Source organism: Microtus pennsylvanicus, chromosome 7 (assembly GCF_037038515.1).
Source record: "Microtus pennsylvanicus isolate mMicPen1 chromosome 7, mMicPen1.hap1, whole genome shotgun sequence".
In the NCBI taxonomy this organism is placed as follows: domain Eukaryota; kingdom Metazoa; phylum Chordata; class Mammalia; order Rodentia; family Cricetidae; genus Microtus; species Microtus pennsylvanicus.
Genome location: NC_134585.1, coordinates 121,246,294 through 121,252,029, shown reverse-complemented (window position 1 = coordinate 121,252,029; position 5,736 = coordinate 121,246,294). Strand labels below are relative to the sequence as shown.

At 42.9% G+C, this 5,736-nt stretch overlaps 1 pseudogene; it reads left to right on the top strand.

The window, feature by feature from the left end:
• Nucleotides 1-315: 315 nt before the first annotated feature.
• Nucleotides 316-993, top strand: LOC142854098 (speckle-type POZ protein pseudogene; annotated as a pseudogene).
• The last annotated feature ends 4,743 nt before the right edge of the window (nucleotides 994-5,736 follow it).

Genomic DNA, 5,736 nt, shown 5'->3' with positions numbered 1-5,736 from the left:
CCCTAAGGCATTCTAATGAATCTCTTTGTTCAGACAGAGCGAGTCTTTGGGTATGTTCTGTTACACTAGAGAACCACTGTGCAAAATTTTGGATGAGTATATAAAATGTTGTAAATTATCAAAAGTTGTGTAGGATTCTCAAACTTAGAAATCCACTGACCTAAGATTCAATCTAGAAAAAAAAATGAAGTGATACAACAGTCCCGTGTAGCCTAGTCTACCCACACTGAAAGTAGAATTGAAATCTGTATAATTTCAGAGACTCGAGTTTCCGGGCTCATAGAAGAGAGAACAGAGGAGAAACTGAAGCTAAAAATGTATATCATTGAAGACAGCACGGAGCCGAAAATCCAGATTCCCAGATGCATATTAGGAGATGATCTAGGAGAGCTGTGGAAGAATTCGAGCTTCACGGACTGCTGCGTGGTGGTAGCTGGCCAGAAATTCCGGGCTCACAAGGCCATCTTAGCTGCTCGCTCTCCAGTTTTCAGAGCCATGTTTGAACATGACATGTTGGAGAGCAGAACGAATCGCATTGAGATTCATGACCTAAAACCAGAAGTCTTCAAGGCAATGATGGACTTCATTTACACCGGGAAGGAACCAGTCCTCCACGGCATGGCAGATGCTGTGCTGGCAGCTGCTGATAAGTATTGCCTGGAGCGTTTGAAGGTCATGTGCGAGAGGGCCCTCTGCAGGGACCTCTCTGTGGAGAATGCTGCCCACACTCTCTTCCTGGCTGATCTGCACAGCACAGGGCAGCTGAAAACACAGGTGCTGAATTTTATTACAGCTCATGCTTCCGAGGTCTCTGAGACCGCAAGCTGGAAGTTAATGGTGGATTCATGCCCCCACTTGGTGGCTGAAGCATACAGCTCCCTGACTTCTGCTCAATGCAATCTACTGGAGCCCCCTCTCAAACGTCTGAAGCAATCCCAGGAACCTGTCACCGGTACCCTCAATGCGTATCCCAGAAGCAGTGGTCAGTGTTGATACCGATGGCTCCTGGGTAGACTATGGGGTACATGGAGCAATTACAGCAACCCTGGGGAAAGACATCACGGTTTAGTAGTGCTTTGGTACATTTATTAATGCCTTGAATATTGTAGTGGTGTATTATTTGTATTTTGATAAATAAATCTTGCCTGAAGACCAGAAGTAAAGCTAAAGCCACTGGAGATCAGACAATGGTGACACACACCTTTAATCCCAGGATTTGTTAGACAGAGTAACATGGATCTCTGTGGGTTTAAAGGCACCTTAATCTAAACAAGATCAGTGCAGTAACAAGTCCAGGTGGTGGTGGTTCACACCTTCCATCCTAGCCTAGGAAATCCCAGCACGAGAGGTAATATGAAAAGGGATGAGAGAGGCTTAATAATCTGCTTCTTCTAAGTCACCCAGCCTTAAGACAGGAAAGACGTCTCTAGTGGCTTGGCTGCTTTGCTTTTCTGGTTGTTGATTTGAACCCCAATATCTATCTCTAGGTTTAATTTTGGTGCTACAGAATGGCAGGGTGGGGGAGGAACCATGATGAACTCTGATGGACTCTATGCAAGCTCTCCTCTGTTGCTGTACTGGTTTGGTTTTTGTCCATTGATTTGGAAACTGGGATTTAGTTTAGCTAAACCCCCAGCACATCCCAACAGGGTTTCTTTGGAGAAACCTGTGTGGATAGGACTGTGCAGAACATATGATCAAGGGCTCAGAGCAAAGAAGAAAACAAACGTGAATGTTTTCTTATGAGAGAAGGGGAAGAGAATGAGGACTTTTTCCCTCCAAACTCAGTTTGTGGGGACTGGAGAGGTGACTCAGTGGGCAAAAGCAATAGTTCCTCTTGCAGAGGACCCTTGTTCAGTTACGTAGACAAAATTTTACCCCAATACAATACAATAGAAAAGGAATAAAAATTGTAGAATCACTTTGTGGATTCCAGTGGTGTTTCTGTTAGAAGAAGCACAGTCCTGCTTAGCTGCGGAAGTTTGTGCAGGGTCCTCACAGTCACACACACACAAATGTTAATAAACGATACCTAAGAAATTGCTGTACTCAGAGACTGGTACCTAGCCCAGCTGTCATCGGTTAGCCTTTCTCCAGCAGCTGATGGCAGTAAAGGGTTCACAGAATCAGATAAACGGGGATCATAGGGACTCACAGGGACTGAAGAGGCAATCACACAGATGCATGGGTCAGCACTATGTCCTCTGTATGCACACTGTGGTTGTTTAGTTCGGGGGTTTTTGTGGGCCTCCTAAAGAGTGGGACTGTGGGGAGTCTCTGACCTGTTTGTCTGATCTTGGGAACCTTTTCTTCCTTCTGGTCAACTCCCCCAGCCTTGATATGAGAGCTTGTGCCTATGCTTATTGTATCTCATTTTGATATGTTCAGTTGATATTCCCGTGTTCACCAACTTCCTGAAACAGCTGTCAGGACAGAAAGATGGACTGGACATTTAAAGACACAAGGAAAGATTAAAGAAGTACCATCAGCCTCTAGTGCTGGGTCAGGATTCGGCAGGAGGCAGCTTTCCTCTGAGCCCATGTCCATTGGTCCAGGCATTAAGAGGTAGAAAAGGGAATAGCTCCTCTCACTACGTCCCCTAGCGACTCCTGGGGAAAAATTTTGCTTCCCATTCCCATGACCTTAGGTCCTTCTGGTCTGGAAGTTTTGGTTCCAGGGTGAATGTTGGTGTGGGGGCCTTGCCTCTGTCTGGAGCACAACAAATATTCCACCGAATGGAAGCTCAGACTTCTCCGAAGCCATTTTGAGCTTCTGATGTCCTCAGTACAACAGGCTGAGAAGGACATAACAGTGTTAGGAGGGCTGATGGAGCAAGATCACCATCAGAAATTTGGATTGAGTCTCTACTATAAAGGCAAGAAAGCTTATGGTTGTTGGGTAGGAAATCCTGTAGGGTATCTTGGCGACACATTGTCCAAAGATTAAAGATGATGGGAGACTGCAACAGCCTTCTCTAGGCAGATGACAAAGAAATGTAGATGCACCAGGAATGAAAACACATTTCACAACTCTAAGTAAAGAACCTGACTATACCTGGAATTAACTATAATCTTAAACAGAGGGAATGACTGTGAGAAATGTTTTTGCTTAAGTTGAAGTAGGTACAGCACTTCACAGACACACTTTGGAGGCAGAAAAGCATAAGCATTTATCACAAGACCTGAAGGACACACCTTTAATTCATATCAAGATTCTGGAGGACACACCTCTGGCTGGGCCACGCCTTCTGTCTCCTAGGACCCTATAAGAGAAGATGGAGGAAGCTGTTGCTCATTGCCTGCTTGTCCTCCAGTGCAGCAAAACCATTCCCTCACTGGCATTAGAGAATTCTTCATCCCAATTCCAGCACAGATTGAAGACCAGTCGGCACGTCTAACCTCCTGGACTGAGTAAGTACTGGATACTTGGACTCTCCCTTCACAGGTAGCCTTTGTGGGATTAGCAGGACTGCAGCCCTAAGGCATTCTAATGAATCTCTTTGTTCAGACAGAGCGAGTCTTTGGGTATGTTCTGTTACACTAGAGAACCACTGTGCAAAATTTTGGATGAGTATATAAAATGTTGTAAATTATCAAAAGTTGTGTAGGATTCTCAAACTTAGAAATCCACTGACCTAAGATTCATTCTAGAAAAAAAAAATGAAGTGATACAACAGTCCCGTGTAGCCTAGTCTACCCACACTGAAAGTAGAATTGAAATCTGTATAATTTCAGAGACTTGAGTTTCTGGGCTCATAGAAGAGGGAACAGAGGAGAAACTGAAGCTAAAAATGTATATCATTGAAAACAGCATGGAGCTGAGATTCCAGGGTCCCAGATGCATATTAGGAGATGATCTTTACCTTTACCTTTGCAGCTCTTAATATTCTTTCTTTATTCTGTATTCTTTGTATTTTGAGTATTATATGGCGAGGGGATTTTTTTTATGCAGTCTATTCAGTGTCTGTATGCTCTTTGAACCTTCATTGGCATATCTTTCTTTAGGGTGGGACAGTTTTCTTCAATAATTTTATTAAATATATTTTCTGTACCGTTGAGCTGCACTTCTCCTTCTTCTACTCCTTTTATTCTTAGGTTTGGTCTTTTTATTGTGTCCCAGATTTCCTGAATGTTTTGTCATGAGAGTTTGTTGGATTTGCTGTTTTTTTGATCAGTGCATTTATTTTCTCTATAGCATCTTCTGAATCTGAGATTCTTTCTTTTATCTATTGTATTCAGTTTTTTATGCTTGTTTCCTTAGTCTTTATTTGTTTAGCCAGATTTTCCATGTCCAGCCGGCCCTCTCTTTGTGTTTTCTTCTGCCTCCATTTCAGTTTTCAAGTCTTGAACTGTTTCCATTATCTGTTTTTTTTGTTTTTCCTCAGTTTCCTAGGGTATCATTCACTGATTTACTCAATTCTTCAAACTTTCTGTTATACTTCTCATCCATTTCTATAAGGGCATTTTTTACATGTTGTTTAAGGGCCTCTATCACTTTCATAAAGTCAATTTTTTTCTAATTCTTCTTGATTAAGGTGTTCATGTCCTCCTGTTGTGACGTCACTGGGTTCTGGTGGTTTCATGTTGTTTTTTAGATTGTTGGGTGAATTCTTGCATTGGCGCCTGCCCATCTCTTCCCCCGAATGCTCCCCTCTGGATCTTCTTTTACAGGATCAGGTCTCCTTGCCCACTGATGTACCTTCCCAGTGATGGCACTCCCCAGTGATGGCTCTCCAGGTGCCGAGATCAGATCTCTGTGCTGGTTGAGTAGCTCATAAACAAAGGGCTTACCTTGCTTGCTGGAGTCAGGCTATTGAGACAAAGGAACTACCGCCCTCCCTGTTGTCTCATGATTTGGTCCCAGCTCTCAAACAGGCTGAGCTGGGTGATGTTATGTGCCCAGAGATGGGAGAGAGGCAGAAGGGGGATTCTGGATGCAAGCTAGGTGGGATAGGAAGAGAGAGGCAGTATCTGGGGAGTATAGCCCCTGCAGCAATACCAGGAAGTGTTTCTTTCATTTGTTAATGTAGAATTTTGATTATTTTTCAGGGACCTTTTACTTTCTTTCCTTCCTTCCTTCCTTCCTTCCTTCCTTCCTTCCTTCCTTCCTTTTTTTGACACGGTTTCTCTGTAGCTTTGGGACCTGTCCTGGAACTAGCTCTTGTAGACCAGGCTGGCCTTGAACTCACAGAGATCCGTATACCTTGCCTCCCAAGTGCTGGAATTAAAGACTTTTATCACCATTGCCTGGCTTCAGAGACTTTTTCTAATGGCGCAGATTATATTACATTAAAATACTAAATTAAATGAAGAAGTAGAAAAATATTAGAACTTCATGTTCATTCTTGCCATTTGACTCATAAAAACTTTTAGAAAATTAGGATAAAAATATGTAGGTTGAAGTCAGAGTCATCTGACCTTAAAAAGATCATAAAACTAAGGGAATCAAATGTTTAGTTCATTCATAGATAACATCTAGAAAGGATCAATGTGTGTGCATTCATGTCTGTGCACACATATGTTCCATGTCTCTGGTCTTGAAGGTTCACATTTGAGAAACTGTCTTGTGCACTTTTTCACATGTGGCTGCTCTTCATGGAGCTTCTGTGGAAGGAATTCCCCTTTGGTGTCTCAGCCAGGAATGAGATTTAGCATCTCTAACTCTAGTGCCAGTGCTGTCAGAATTAGTAACCGCAATTATGAAAATAGTGTAATTAGCATATACATGGTAAAAAGT